Source organism: Rhinolophus ferrumequinum, chromosome 7 (assembly GCF_004115265.2).
Source record: "Rhinolophus ferrumequinum isolate MPI-CBG mRhiFer1 chromosome 7, mRhiFer1_v1.p, whole genome shotgun sequence".
Classification (NCBI taxonomy): domain Eukaryota; kingdom Metazoa; phylum Chordata; class Mammalia; order Chiroptera; family Rhinolophidae; genus Rhinolophus; species Rhinolophus ferrumequinum.
The window spans coordinates 6,842,834-6,859,702 of record NC_046290.1 but is presented as its reverse complement, the minus strand read 5'-3'; the positions used below and the strand labels follow the sequence as shown (position 1 = coordinate 6,859,702).

The 16,869-nt window shown below is 43.6% G+C and overlaps 1 pseudogene; it reads left to right on the top strand.

Moving 5' to 3' along the window:
* Positions 1-15,892: 15,892 nt before the first annotated feature.
* On the top strand, positions 15,893-16,237 carry LOC117025267 (60S acidic ribosomal protein P1-like; annotated as a pseudogene).
* The last annotated feature ends 632 nt before the right edge of the window (positions 16,238-16,869 follow it).

The following is a 16,869-nucleotide window of genomic DNA, read 5'->3' as shown; positions in this document are numbered from 1 at the left end:
CCACAACTTAGACTGAAAGAACAACTTGAAGCTAAACGGCACCCTCCACAACTAAGATTGAAAGGACAACAACTTGACTTGGGGAAAAAAAAAAGTCCCGGAAGTACACACTGTTCCCCAATAAAGTCCTGTTCCCCTTCCCCCAATAAAAAAAAATAAAAAAGAAATAAAAAAGAAAAAAGAATGCATATAATAGCTCACCAATTAATAGGAAGGAAGAAGGAAGGAAGGAAAGAATGGAATGGAATCATGGGAGAGATGATTTGGAAATGGACTAAGATGGAGGGAAACTTTCTTGTTAATAGTACTTTTGTATTGCTTGGATTTTTAAAAAGTTATGTGTGCCAATTCAAAAAATCAAAAACCATAATAAATAATTATGAAATTTCAAAGGCTTTCCTTTCTGGGCTGGCTTTCATATTTTTTGGACTCTCTCTCTCTCACCTTTGGGCATATATGTTGAGGACACCACCTGAGAAAACAACCCAGGGAAGAAATCACAGTGGCCAAAGGTGAGGTCAACCACTAGAAAGAGAAGAAGCTGAAATTCACCAGAACCATGGCAAAACAGTTATTTAGAGAGAGCAATTTGATATAAGAAGGATTAACCTTGGACTCTTCCAAGAAGATTCAATTACTAAAGGTCTTCTCTCTTTACCCCAAATAGCTCATTACAAGGGGCCTTCAGGCTGCTGAGATGATTGAATTAGATGACACCTAGAAAGTGCTTGGCACCCTATCTAGTGCAGAGTACCTGCCCGATACATGCTAGCTATTATCAGGGCACTGACAACATCCTATCTTTTATATACCACATTTTGAGGAGCCTGGGTCTATGAGTCACATGGACCAAAGGGATGCAGCTGCTCTTGGTTGATGCTTTGACAGCTCTTCCAGTCCTTAGTTGACAACAGAATTCCAACTGTGTTCAGGGATTGGAAGGCCTTGTGCTTCTGGGGACCAGGCTCTCTCTCTAGTCCCAGGATGAATCTTGATCGGTCTAAGCTACTGATTTAACCAGTCCTGGAACTGGCCCATCTCAGGCCTTCTTGCTAAGGGGTAATGAATGACCTTAACCTTGTTAGCTTGTCTGTTATTTGCAGCCAAAAGCATCCTAATCGGTATAAACTCTCTCTGGTTCTGAAAAGTTTAGCTCCTCTGGTGAATCTCTCACTATTTTCTTCACCCTGAAACAGGGTAAAGTTTTGAGGTCCCTGTGCAAAACCCTGTACCCCAGCACTCTCCACACCAGAACACGTTACTTATCCCTGAAGTATCTTCCCCTTGGAAGAACCTGGGAGAACAAGCAATTTCCTGGTAGCCAAAGCCCACACATTTCACATGGACTCTTTCTCAAGCTGGGCCTTCTGTTCTGGAGTGACACGTATCGCTTTTCCCTGGATGCCTTCCAATGTTTTCAGCATCCTGGCGCTTGTGTTTCTAAACCCCAGTGCAGAATTCCAACTGTGGGCTCATCAGCTTTCTCCAGACTATTTTCTCTGCATTTGCCAGGTTTCTTTTCTGACATGAGTCACAATGCTGTTCCTACTTTATCTGCTGGTAAAGAAACAAGTCAGCCTCCCCACCTCGCCACCCTGAGCTGTCTGTCATTCTTGCCAGATCCAATCTCCCCCTGGACTTGAAATAGTCATAACAATGCCTTCCATTGCACTGCATAGCTCTGCATAGTTTACAAAGCATTTCCACACATGCCATCTAATTTTGTCCTTGCAATGATGTAGGAGATAAGTAGAGCAGACAAAATTATTCCTATGTTACAGAAGAAGAAACACATTTAGAAAAGGGGCCAAGGTCAAACAGCAGATAGTCAGCCCAAGTAGAAATCAAATCCAGAGTTAGACAGAGTTTCTCTCCATCTGATTCAATTTTATCTCACACACACTTACACAGTCTTTCTCTGTGCTCGGCACTTTCTGGCTTGCCTGGAACAACTGAGAGGATGAGGACGAACGTGCATGTCTCTGCTTAAAAGAAGTAGAAGGAGGTCAAATCGATGCCAAACAGCAGTGCCTAGAATTGAGTCGTCTCTCTCTCTGTATTTGTTGTGTACATTTAATGTGGTTTCAAATATTTGATACCCTCTGCTCTTTCTTCCACTAGGAGGAACCCCTTTGGTTTGTTTTTTCTTGAACTCTATAATGGGAGGAATAAAAGGCAAAGAGTGGAGGATGTTCATTACCTATGAAGTTCAGAGAACCTATGCTTAGTTCAGAGAGCAGAGGCAAGTGGGGACTGGAGAGGCAAGACACACAGAAAGGGGGGCTCATGATGATGCAAACAGGACTTATTTGATGAACTGAATAGAAAACTACAAGTACTAGCTACGTTTACCACTTATCGTGCTCCAAGTGTATCAGTTAGCTATTGATGAGTGACAAAATGCCCCAAAATGCCTTAAAACCACAACGATTTATCATATCTGAGTAAGCTGAGATGATCTGGACTGGGCCTGGGTATTCTCGGCTTGTCATTCTCATGTGTCTGCGATCAGCGGGCAGGGTGGCTGCGATTGCCGTCTTAGCTGGGATAGGATGGCCTTAGCTGGGATAACTTGACTATAATGCCTACGGTCTTTCATCCTCAAACAGGCTAGCCTAAGCATGTGCTCATAGCAAAGCAGAGAAACACGAGAGACAGCAGAAACGCACGAGATTTCTGGAGGCCCAGATTCAGACGTGCCACACTCTCACCTCTGTGGCATTCTTTGGGCCAATGCAAGTCACAAGGGCAGCCCACATCAAGGGATGGGGAAATAGGTGTCACCTCTTGGTAAGCAGAGCTGCAATGTCATGTCATAAAGGACTTGGAAAGAAGGAGGGATGGAGAATGGGGACCCCTTAAATGTGTTGAATTTTGAGGACTGAGAGAAAACAATTAGTAAGATTATCTTAGTCCTACCACATGGAAAATAATTACAGGTTGGTCCTACGACTTGTGAATGCTCACTGAGTAGGACAACTAGAAAAGCATCATTTGAGACTTCTTTGATGATTATGAGATCAAGAGGATATTTTTGCATGAGAGAGGATAGTTGTCCAAACACCTAAAAAATGAAAGAGTGGACCAAGAACAATGGTTTTGGTCAATGGCTTCCATCAAGGTCAAGGCTATTAGCACCACATGGGACAATGTCATTTGAGGAGGTTGGAACACTCTCCACTTTCAGATGTAGCTCACACTCGCCATGTGAAGAGGGCTTTACCCACTTTGTTGTGGGGGACCCCTACAACACCTAAGGAAAACCCTGAGATTTGTTATTGGGTTTTATTCAGCATACTTCTGAGAACACTGATTGAGAGAGCAGATACCAGGTTCACCTGAATTGTACTGCACAAGAACACCTCTCCTGCAGAAGCAAAGAAAAAAATTGCTCTTCTATAATTTGTGTTACACAAAAGGAACATCAGTAATTCCAACCAGGCCCTTCCAAGCTGGAGAATATTTTAAGGCTTGCCATCCTTCTATTCAAAACTAAAATGAACTATTAGAAAAATACAATATGTGAAATACATTACTCTGAAAATATTTTTGTAATTATCTAAATACTAATCGTCAATTTTTTTTTTACAGAGCGCTAAAGACCAGACTTGCTCTAACTAAAGAAGTGGGACCAAAACAGACATCTCTCAGTGAGTCCAATCATATCGAGGCCCTTGTTCTAATATGAAGAATATTTTTATGATTAAGCATAACTGCTACCATTAGAACAATTGTCTCTAGGGGGAGATGTGGAGTCAGCCCGGGGCCCCTGCTAAAAATCAAAAATTTATGAAATTCATCAACTTGTAAACTTCGAACATATTCCCTTTTACTGGCAGGCAGCAAAACAACAGTCCTGCTCAGACAAACAAGCAGTTCCCAGTAAGAAAAGGGATATAACTGAGGCCTATCTGATCATTGCTGAGGTTCAATTCATCGAAGAAGCCAGCTCTGAGAAGGAAGACAGCAAAGACAGCCTCGCATGCGTCGCCCGTGATGCCCTTGTTTAGGCCTCTCTGCTTTGCCCATTCGTTATCACACAGCTTGAGCGCCTGCCCTACCCACGGCATTACCTCAGAGAGGAAAACCTCCCTCTAGACCTGAGATAGTTCTGTGAGGTCTGGGCTCTGTGGGGAGGACGAGAGACCCCAGCTTCCGCAGTCACGGGTTTTCCAGTCACTGCATCGATGCCCACACTTAGCATGATCCCACGCGGCCGACTGTGTACCCAGGACATTTTCACATCACTCCTCAGGCGTTCCCTCTGCTTCTTCTGCAGCTCCTCCCGGTGACCCCAGGCAATGATCTCCTGTCACCTTTCAGGGGTTCTCATGCACCCACCATCCCCAGCAGAACCCAGTCTGCACCCTCAGGTGGAGGAAGGGACACAGGACAGACCTGAGCTGGCCTGGTTGAGCCTGAAGTCCACGCTCTACAAACCTGCACTTTCTCTCGGCTTTAGTTCCCCCTCAAGGAGAACAAGGAGCTGGGCCCAAGGTGGACACCATCCTCCAGCTTTGCCGGCTGAGTCTTAACAGGGGCCATTTCCCAGATCCAGCAAAGTTGGGGGCAGGCAGTGCAGCGACAGTAAAGGCCCCACAGCCCAGCAGCCCTGCAACAATAGGTTCCGCAGCTAGATCCTCCCCTGGCCTGGCCAGGTAGCATTTCTCTGGTTACACTGGAGATACAAAATTAGTCACGGAAAGAGTCAGGTTCCGGATCACAGAAACTGGCAAGTAAACTGAAAAGTTGCTCGAGCCCCTCAGCAGAATAAGGTGTGGCTGAGAACCTGGAACTTTGGCTTCTGATTCTGCCACTTGCTGGCTGTGAGATTTGGGGCAAGTTACTTCATGTCATGGGGACCTTAATGTCCCCAGCAGTGATATGGGACTATGAGGGGCCTACCCTGGTGGATCCTGGTGAGGTTTAAAGCAGCATCATGTACAAGATTGTAGGCAATGGGAGCCAACACAGGTGAGGCTGGAGCAGCCCAGCCTCAGGGCAGAAGGAGGAGGCCAGGCTCCTGCCACTTCTCTCACTCGGGGTGGTGACTCGGGCCTGCACCCCAATAGCCTAAGCAGTAGCCACAGAGGCCCGACAAAAACTGAGAGTTCAGGTCCTTGAGGGCGGTCCAAGTATTCACTGGTGAGGAAAAGGGGGTCCTCCAGGAAGATTGGAGACTCCCCGAGTCTGTAACATACGACCAGTTCACAAACTCCCCCCGCTGCCAGGCGGAAAGGCGGCGTTAGCTCTCCCTCCATCCTCATTCCCCGACAGCCTCTGAGTTGGGGCATCTTTCCCTCTTGAAAGTTCCCGAATGTTAGGTTTATAATGGACAGGAAGAGGCAGGGGACAAGAGGAAGGGAGGGATGCGACAGTTCTGATCTTTGTATTCTGCTGGAGAGCCATTCCCCGCTCTCACCCGACCACACACGGCTCTGAGCAGCTGTTGGGCCATTTGCCCCAGCTAACAAATGCCCAGCTGCATGTGACGGGCTCAGTGAGAGGCAAAGATGTATGAGCAGAAAAGAGAAGCTGTGCAGGAGGGCAGGGGCTGCTGTGGGCACTTGCTGCAGGAGCTTCAGGGCGTCTGTGCACACACAGTGCACACACACATGCACGCATACAGAGGTACACACACATACACAGGTATAGCTACAATGCCCAGCCGAGTGATGGCAGTGACGGTGGCAGTGGGAATGTCTTGTTTACTCATCTGTTGGTGAAGCCCCACCCCCAGTGCCTGCATGGTGACTTTCTACCCAACATTTACTACGCTGTCTTATAGGGTTTGCGTCACTGAGATTTGACCGTGGCACTGGAGGGCTGTAAATGTTTAACAACGAGCTCTCCAGGTTAGAGTTGGTACAGAGGCCCTGATTTGTAGGATTTACTAGCTTCTGTGGTGCAAATACTACTATGTCCTCATTTCAAGCCAATGTCAAGCCACCAATATGATGTCGCTGAAAGAGAAGTTGGGAAGAAATGCCAATGATCAACTCTGCTGAGAGCCCCAGCGGCTCGGGCCTGAGGAGTCACAAGTCGTGTGTCTCACAGGATGGCTTTCCTGGTCAAAACACCATGACTCCAAACCCCAACAAGAAACGGAACACCATCCATCCCTGGTCCTAGTCCAAGCTGATGGGTTCAGTTGACGGTATTTACACAAGTAAACTAAACCCAGGAGAAATCTTAGGAAGAAGAAACTTCCTTCTGACTTTTGGCAAAATGTGTAGTTAACAAATGTAGAATTTTTTTTGTCCAAAAACTGACAGAATAAATATTACTGGGAGACATCATCTCATAAAATTTTTGTTCGTTTTGGTTGAGTTTGGTTTAAAATAATTTTGAACAGCTTTATGTCCCACCAAGTCAGAAAAGAAGGAGAACTTACTAAAAACACACCCCAATCTAAGTGAGGTCAGTGGGGAAGGATTTTTCTGCTGTGTGTGTGTGTATGTGTGTGTGTATGTGTGTGATAGTTTTGCATGAGGGATAAAGAGTCATTGAACCCTTGGGAATGACGGCTGGGGTGGGCGGAAGCAAACTTTCCTTCCTCTAAGTCCTCTGCAAGCCACAGCCTGGTACGACTGTTCTGCAAAATCCTCATCAAACAACTTCTTTTCATTCCTGTGCTTTAGCCCAGTTGTTTGCAGCTCACATTTTATTAGGTTTTCTGAATGTAAACCTGAGATGACTCCCAACACAAACAGAGAAAGTGTCGTTACAGTCCATTTGAAAAAGTGCCCACTGGAATAAGGGAAGAGAAAGCACATTTTTGTATTTATCCAAAGGCAATGGAGCCTCAAACAATAAGTTAAGATTATAATATTCTTGAGGGAGGCAAAATCTTCAATTCCAATATAAACTCTACACTTGGTTATCTCCAGACCATTAAGAGAGTATCCCAGCCCAGTGAACTATGCTCAGGATAGGAAAGATCCTTTACAGAACAGCAACAGGAACAAAGGCAAGAAAGAGATAAAAATAGAGCACCCTCCCCTGACGGTAGCCTCCAAGCAGAAAGCTATAAAGCTATCAGAAGTGTGGGTTTAAGATCTTCTCCTGCAGGAGTTTATTAATGAAGCTGTGTGACTGTGAGAGCCTGGATTTATAAGGCACAGGCTTCAGGACTCACACAGACACCTGGACTCAGAAAGGTGAACTTCTGGCCACGTTCTCACCACAGGAATGTGGAGGGGTCAGGACCAAACCCAAATCCTCTGGCTCCAAGACCAATTATCTTTTCACAGGTCAGCAGGGCATTCTTTCCAAAGCATTCCTTTAAAAAAATAACTTCCCTCTCATGAATCCGGAAGACACAAGCACTCCATTTGGTTCACTTTCTAGAAACTCGTATGTTTAATGAACTGAGGGGAATCTGCTTTTCCAGGTAACCAGGGGTTAGGACAGGAGTAGAAAAAGATATTCTAGCTTCATATTCACTAGAAGGCTGAAGATCCCGGGGTCCTCCAGCTGACTCCTTCCTTCGCCATCTTGGAGCTGTGCAATCTTTGGCAAGTTACTTAACCTCTCCTACTCTCAGTTGTCCTCATTTGAAAATGGAAATAGTAAGTGTCACCGTATGTAACATGGCATCACATTTGAAAGTATGCAATAAGATAAACCAGCCACATGGTCAAGGCTCAATGGTTGTCTGGCTATTATTTCCACATTTCGTTGATCCTAAGATGCACATTTTCCCACATTTTAACATGTCTTCTGAGCATCTGATAGTCTATGGCATCCTAGCGTTTTGTCAAATTTTAATAGCACATCTTACAATCAATGGAGTCTTGGTTTTTTGAAATATGGTGTGGTAATTATCGGTGCTATTGTTTCCAAAGAGATCTGACCATAAAATAATTATGAGACTGCTTCCACGAGCTGTGGACAATAAGCAGCCTTATTATTATAAAACAGCACGAAACAGATTTCCCGACTGGAAGATTCTCTTGGGGGCCTCCGTGCAATGGCTAAGATGGATGAATGTTGCCTTCTAGCAGTAATGGATTTCATATAGATCCATCTTACTTTAAGCAATCTCAAGATATAAAAATCTAGATTCCTATTTTAAAATTTAATTAGGAGGTAATACTTTAAAAATAGAGGATCTTCACAAAGTATCCATTTAGAGTGGTGTTTCTCGACCTTTTTTTCATCATTGCCCCCCACCAATGAGGGCACTTTCTAGACATTTATGTCCTAATCACTCCCCAATGAAATTTTAATGTCAAAGACAAACTGTATATCTATTTATGTATTATGCGATATCTGTGCTTTATACATAAAAAGCTGTATGAATGATGTATAAAAGAGTATGATTTTTTCACCCCCTTGAGTACAATATCATCCCCTTTGGGAATGCATGCTTTAGAGATAGATCTTAAAGGGCATTTGAAATACTATATGACGGGACATTTTAATTTGCATTCAATTTTTTCATGACGCATCAATTATGGAAAAGAGGAAACACAAGTAGCTTATTTGATAAAATGTCCACGATGGGGTGCTCACTCCGTGTTCATTACCGGTTGATGTCTTTCTATTTGCTTTTCATACCATGCCACTAAGCAACATACCAGGAAAGTGGGAGAAGTAAGCCAGATTTGACTTTGTAATTGAAGAAAACTTGCCTGAAAGTTGAGTAGACATTTTCTTAATGTGCCTAAGTGTTTATTTACCCCGTGACAAGTAGGCATGTATGACAAGCAGTTCATTCAAATATCCATTATCGGAATTATTTCTACAATAGCTCCCGATATTTTTCTTATCTCACATTGTTATTTCTCTAGTAGCTGAAATCAGCATCGCATTCTCTACCATTTAGCCTCAAGGGCAGGATTCTCTGCATGCCTAATCTCACTGGCCAAGGCCAGGCTGAAGTTACCTGGGCCCCAGGAAGGTCACCTGAAGCAACACAAACAACTGCTTCCTGCTTCCTGCTTCCTGCTTCCTGCTTCCCGCTTCCTGCTTCCTGCTTCTGGTTTTGGCCAAAAGTCCAAAGCAGCAGGAATCATGGGCTACAGGCCTCTGCCACAGGGTAGATGGAAGAACCAGGCAGAGGCCTGGTCAGAAGTTCATAGGAATGAGCTCAGCAGAGTTGGAAACCTTAGCACAGAGGGAGGGGACAAGAGAGGCTAAAGGAAAGGAAAGGGTGAAGGGAGGAAGTCCCAGATCCTGTGAAAGCAACAAGGAGAGAGCCACTGGGGAAAGACGGGAAGGAGGCGGCCACCTCACAGAACAGACCTGCAAGGTAGTGGTGGACTTCCATTCTGGGGCTGCAGCAGGGGGCGCCCCGCCGACCCAGCCCATGCTTAGGGCCATGCGGTCAGCAGCCTGGAAGCAGCAGCGATGGTGGCAAGGTAGCCTGATTCCCCATCCAGGGGACGCTCGGGTACAGGTGGGAAAGTGGCCTTGAGGACGGCTCCAACCCAGAGAAGGATTTCAGAGTGTACTAGATGGAGGCTGAGTTCAGAGCAGCACCAGACCTGCACCCCAACGGCCCAGGAGACAGGCAGTTTAGTGTACTGATATCTGAAATATTGTTTAAGGAGACCAGGGCCTTCCATTCAAAATATGAGACTGATTGCCTAAAATGTTAAAAACAAAACAAAGAAAACATCAAACATACCAACATTTACATAGGGGTACCAGAAGGAGAAGAGAGAGAACAAGGAATTGAAAACCTATTTGAAGAAATAATGACTGAAAACTTTCCTAACCTGGCAAAGGAAATAAACATACAAGTCCAGGAACTATAGAGTCCCAAACAAGATGAACCCAAAGAGGCCCACACCAAAACACATCATAATTTAAATGCCAAAGGTTAAAGACAAAGAAAGAATCTTAAAAGCAGCAAAAGAAAAACAGTTAGGGAAGATTCAAGATGGCAGAGTAGATAAACACTGTGCTTGCCTCATCTCATGAACACATCAAAATTACCACTCAATTATAGAACAATCAGGCTGGGGAACTACCTGAAGTCTAGGTGAACAGAAGTTTTATAACTAAGGATACAAAGAAGAAGCCATGTTGAGATTGGTAGAAGGGGCAGACACAAAATGGTCTGTTCCCACACCCACATGGGGCGGTTGAAATTCAGGAGAGATATGTTAGTCACAGAAGTTCCCCACAAAGGAGTGAAGGACCCCAGCCCCCCACACCAAGCTCCCTAGCCCAGAGTACTTGTGCCAGGAAGAGGAACACCAACAACGACTTGCTGTGAAAAATACTGGGGATTCTGACCATCAGGATGGGATGGAAGGCTACCCAGACATTCTCTTAAATGGCAGGTACTCACCCTGGGCTCAGGCAGAGGAACGGCGACTCTGGGGATTCTCAGACATATGGGGAGAGACTCAGTTGTATAACTTCAGGGTGAGAACTGGAGGGACAGTCCCCATTCTCCCTGTGTGAAGTCCTCCCTCCATGCAGCCGACAGGCAGGGGCCATCTTTCCTGTGTTGAGCCCACCATCACAGGCTAAATCTGAATCTGATTGGTCTGGTGAGCTATGCTCGCTCCACCCTGTTGACTCACTGAGATCCTAACTCAGCTAAATTGCATACAGCAGGAGGCTTTATCAGTGGCTGAAACTTAAGGAAGCCAGCAGGTGGCAGCAGGCCTTGGAGTGTCCTGACTTTTTGTGGAGTTATACCCCAGACCAAATACTGGTGTAAGCCATCCTCAGTTTGCAGTATGGCCTCTCCCACGCACCTCCAAGTACAGCACAGGCAGGGACCAACCATGGATCACTTTGTTGCTCCTACCAGGTACTCCCCAGCCAGTCACAGGCAATGGCTGACCTGGGCCTGCACCAGAGCCCCTCCCAAGAGGTCCCAGAACTCACATGTTTGGAGATTGGCTTCAGATCACAGCAGAGCACCAACCAATTAGCCCCACAAGCAGCACACACAAATGGCAGTCTCAACAGCTACCAAAGCCCACAGGGGTGAATCCCACTCCATGTTGTAGAACTCCCCCACCCCACCACACAGCAGCCCATAAGCTGAAGCTGTGGACATGGCCAAATCCCACAGCCTGTCAGCCTGAGTGTCAGTACCACCCACTGACCACAGCAACCAAGGCTCAACTATAAGAGGAAGGCACACACAACTCACACAAGGGACACTCCTGGAGCACTTGGAGCAGATGACCAGAGAAACTGTGCCACTGGGCCCCACAGAACCCCTATTACATAAGGCCACCCAGCCAACACTGGGAGACATAGCAGCCCTACCTAATACATAGAAACAAACGCGGAGAGGCAGCCAAAATGAGGAAACAAAGAAATACATCCCAAATAAAAGAATGGGAGAAAACGCCAGAAAAAGAACTAAAGGAAATGGAGGCAAGCAGCCTACCAGAAACAGAGTTCAAAACAATTGATTATAAGGATGCTCAAGGAACTTAGTGAGAACTTCAAAAAAGAGATAGCAAACGTTACAAAGGACATAGAAACCATAAGAATGAGCCAGTTAGAAGTGAAGCGTACAATAACTGAAATGAAGAATGCACTAGAAGGAATCCCTATCAGACTACATGAAGCAGAGGATCGAATCAGTGATTTAGAAGACAAGGTAGCAGTATACACTGAATCAGAACACACAAAAAAAATAATGCCCCCAAAATGAGGCTAATTTAAGAGACCTCTGGGCCATCAAGCATAACAACATTCTCATCATAGGGGTACCAGATGGAGAAGAGAGAAAGCAAGGGATTGAGAACCTATTTGAAGAAATAATGACTGAAAATTTTCCTAACCTGGTGAAGGAAATAAATATAAAAGCTCAGGAAGTGCAGAGAGTCCCAAAAAAGATGAACCTAAACAGGCCCACACCAAGACCCATTATAATTAAAATGGCAAAGTTTAAAGACAAAGAGAGAATCCAAAAAGTAGCAAGAGAAAAGCAGTTAGTCACCTACAAGGGAGTTCCCATAAGACTATCAGCTGATGTATCAACAGAAACTTTGCAGGCCAGAAGCAATTGGCAGGAAATATTCAAAGTGATGAATAACAAGCACCCATAATCTAGGGTACTGTACCCAGCAAAGCTATTACTTAAAATCGAAGGACAAATAAAGAGCTTCCCAGACAAGAAAAAGCTAATGGAGTTCGTTACCACCAAACCAGTATTACAAGGAATGTTAGAGGGACACTTTAAGACGGAAAAAGAAAAAAGATAAAAAATCTGAATAATAAAATGGCAATGACTACATATCTATCAATAATTACTTTCAATGTAAGTGGATTAAATGCTCCAGTCAAAAACATAGGGTGGCTGAATAGATAAGAAAACAAAACCCTTATGTACTCTTACGAGAGACTCACTTCAGGTTGAAAGACACACTATTGAAAGTAAAGGGATGGAAAATGTTATTTCATGAAAATGGAAACAAACGGAAAAAAAAATACTGGAGTAGCAATACTTATATCAGACAAAATAGACTAAAACAAAGTCTATAAGTCAATAATATGGTAATAACTATGCATAGTTCCTGGTGGGTACCAGGCTAGTCAGAAGATCACTTCTTAAATTATATAAATGTTTAATCACTATCTGTACACCTGAAATTAATATAACATAATATTGAATGTCAAAAAAAAAGGAAAGAAAGAAAATGACAAACAAAACTCAACAGAGAAAAAAGCAAAGTATGTGAATGGACTATTACAGAAAAGGAAAATTAAATGAAAAGATACTCAGCCTCGCTAAATATAAAGAAAATATAACAATAAAAAACCATTACACATCCATCACATCAGCAAACATGTTAAGTCTCCTGATACAGGACATATGGACAGCAGATACCCTCAGGCACCACTGGTGAAAGTGTAAAGTGACACAGCCACCTTTGAGAACGTTTTGGCATTATTTCATAATATCAGAGGTGTATTTATAATATTACCCAGTAATTTTGCTTCCAGTTATTTCCCTACAGAAATCCTGCCACAGGTGCACAAGGAGAATGTACTAAGGTATTCATTGCAGTATTGTCATAATGTGAAATTGGGTTATGTGGGAAGGTCCTTCAATTGTGAACAGATAAATAAAAGGAGCTGTAGCCCTACAATCAAATCCTACACAGCAGCTGAAGGAAATGAACTGGATCTATGTGCCATGAGCATTTGAAAGAAGAAAGCAAGTTGCAAAATAATATATATTCTAAACATATATGTATATTATGTATGTACAGTCTGAACCTGCATCTCTAAAATTTAAAAGTGCACAATGCAGTACTTTATGGCTTACAAAGACTTAAATGTATATAAATTGTAGTAAAACATAAATACCAAATTCATAACAGTGTTGACGTCTGGGTGGGAAGGAGGGGAACAGGATTGAGGATGGGTGGACAAAGGGTGCTTCGACTTAATTGCTTTTATCACTTTTAAAAACACAACTTCAAGGTTGGTGGATAAATTGTTAACAATTGAGAATCCTGGGTGTATGGGTGTTTGTTATATTATTTTTGTACTTTTCTGTGGTTTTTAAATTATAAAATATGCCATAGAAGGCAAAACACATACACACAAATTAACTTGTTGCAACAATGTTGCTAACCTTTTTTGATATCAGAGGGATTATTCATTATGAATTTGTACCAACTGGACAAACAGTTAACCGAGTTTACTATTTGGAAGTGCTGAAAAGGCTGCATGAAAAAGTTAGACAACCTGAACTTTTTGCCAACAAATCATGGCTCTAGCATCACGACAATGCACCAGCTCACACGACACTGTCTGTGAGGGAATTTTTAGACAGTAAACAAATAACTGAATTAGAACACTCTCCCTACTCACCTGATCTGGCCCCAGTGACTTCTTTCTTTACCTGAAGATAAAGGAAATATTGAAAGGAAGACATTTTGATGACATTCAGGACATCAAGGGTAATACAATGACAGCTCTGATGGCCATTCCAGAAAAAGAGTTCCAAACTTGCTTTGAAGGGTCGACTAGGTGCTGGCATTGGTGCATTGCTTCCCAAGGGGAGTACTTGGAAGGTGACCATAGTGATACTCAGCCATGAGGTGTGTTGCACTTTTTCTAGGATGGGAGAGGGGTTGTGATAATTGAGTTCCCAAACTTAATTATCCGACCTCATGTGCGTGTGTGTATACACAGGGGGTGCCAAAAAACGTATACACATTTTAAGAGAGGAAAACTATATTAAAATTGTAAATACTCAATATATACCAATAACAAAGGATGAATAAAAGTCATGTGTGACTTCTACAACTACAAGAGGTGCTCAAAGTGGTGACTATCAGTGTCCAGACACTGCTGATTACGGTGAACTACTGCTTGAGCAACATCAACCAAAGTGTCCACTTGTACACATTTTTTTGGCACCCCCGGTATAGATATAGATATAGACATAGATATAGATGATATAGATATAGATGTAGATGTAGATGTAGATGTAGATATAGATATAGATATAGATATAGAATGCTCCTATGATGCTGTGATATTATGTCTATGAATATGCATAAAGGTATAAAGGTAGGTGGAGACCCACCTGAGACATCCTGCCCAGCCCCATAGCAGTATGCTAACCTGTGAGAGGACAGAGAGGCCCTGTCCATGTTTGAAAATAAGTGGGGACATTTGAACTCACATAAAATAGCAGTATGCTTCAAAAGAGCGCTAATTTACCTGTGCAATATGTTCCAATTTCATTTAACTTAAATAAAGCAAAGTAAACAAGTTATATCAGCCTGAAAGCCGTATCATTTCCTAATTCAGCTCTGGCTTTTGTTCCTTTGTAATAGTTACCTATAGCTGCATAACAAATTACCCCCAAAATGTCATGGCTTAAAACCACACATATTTATGATCTCACAGTCTCTGTGAGTTAGGAATCCAGGGTTGGTACAGCTGGGTGCCTCTGGTCCAAAGGCTGTCAAGACGTTACAATCAAGCTGTTTGCCAGGGCTGGGAGCTGAAAGTTCCACTTGGGGGTTTGGGGTGTGGATCAGCTTCCAAGTTCACTCACGTGGCTGTTGGCAGGGCTCTCTCTCACCACGTGGGTCTCTTCACAGGGGAGTTTCACATTTGCAGCCAGTGGCAAACAAGACAGCAAGAGAGAGGGAGAGACCATCGGAGACAGAAGTCACAGGCTTTTTACAATCTGATCTCAGGAGCGACATCCATCACATTTGCCATATTCTGTCCATAAGGAGTCAGTCACTAGATCCAGTCCACACCCAAGAGCGGGGGAGTCTACAAGGACATGATGACAGGAAGATGGGGTTTGGGGGTTCTCTGCAAGGCTGCCTCCCATATTCTGAATCAAAGTAAAGTTTCAACATGGCCATGTCTCCCTAGGACATTTTACCATAAACTGTTCATAGCTCATGTCACCAATAGGAAAGATGGCACTCTCTGGAAGCACCCATCTATGTCATGTTTATATGCACATAAGAGAATAAAGGGTTAAAAATAAATCCTAGAAAATCCTAAAATGGTCCATTAGGTGAAAGAGTCTCTGAATACAAAGCACTCTGCTACCACTTCTTTCCTGACATACATCTCCAGCAAAGCTAAACTGTGAAAGAACACATCCTCCACCTGATTTAGCATCATAAAGATGGCTATGCCCAACCCTGAGGTGCTGCTTCTGCTGATGACATTAAGTGAGGTAGTCAACAGGGGTCAGCAAACTTGCTGCCAAGGATTAGGCAGTCATAGTTTGGGTTTTGAAGTCCATACGACCTTTCACCACTACTCAGCCTGGCCACTGTAGCACAAAAGCAGCACTAAGTAATATGTGCACAGTTTTCCCTAGCTGCCGATAAAGTGCTTGGTCCTTCCGAAGAAGCCAAGGCCGCGTTGGGCGGCCAGCACTGCGCCCAGCAGCGCTCGCCCAGCACTCGCCTGCACCATGGCCTCCATCTGAGAACTTGCCTACATCTACTCAGCCCTCGTCTTACATGACAATGAGGTGTTGGTCACGGAGGATAAGATCAATGCCCTCATTAAAGCAGCCGGTGTAAATGTTGAATCTTTCGGGACAGGCTTGTTTGCAAAGGCTCTGGCCAATGTCAACCTCGGGAGCCTCCTTTGCAATGTGGGGGCTGGTGGACCTGCCCCAGCAGCTAGTGCTGCCCCAGCAGGAGGTCCTGCCCCTTCCATCACTGCTGCCCCAGCTGAGGAGAAGAAAGGGGAAGCAAAGTAAGAAGAATCTGAGGAGTCTGATGATGACATGGGCTTTGGTTTTTTTGACTAAAACTCTTTTGTAACATGTTCAATAAAAAGCTGAACTCTGAAACAAATAAATACATCATATGTGAACAAGTGGGCATAGCCGAGTTCCAATAAAACTTTATTTACACAAACAGACATTGAGCAAGATCTGGCTCACAGGTTGTAGTTTGCCAAACCAGCAGTAGAGAATTGCCTGTATTCTGTTTCAGAATAAAACCAAAATTAGCAATAAACATACAGGTGAGCTAGTATGGTACTATTTCTGGCAAAGGCATTCAGGTGACACATGTATAAAATGCTCTATCAGAAATACGTGTGAATTATATTGAGTCCACATTAACAATCACTATCCAAGTAGAGAATGTATGATTGTGAATTCTCCTGTTGCCTGAAATCATATTATAAATTCCGTGACTATTGAATCAACGGGATGAAGGCAGTAAGACCTGAAATTCCCTGAAATCTTTCCTTTGCCAACTTAATGATGAATTTCTACCTAATCACCTAGAAAAGAGGTGCCATTCATTGCTTTTGGTTAATGACACAACAAAAGAATATTGGGATGACCATGAAAATCCCATTTGCTTGGGAGACACAGGTAAACAAATGAAAGAAAAAGTTCATAATAATAACTACTAAACCTGAAGTGAAGGT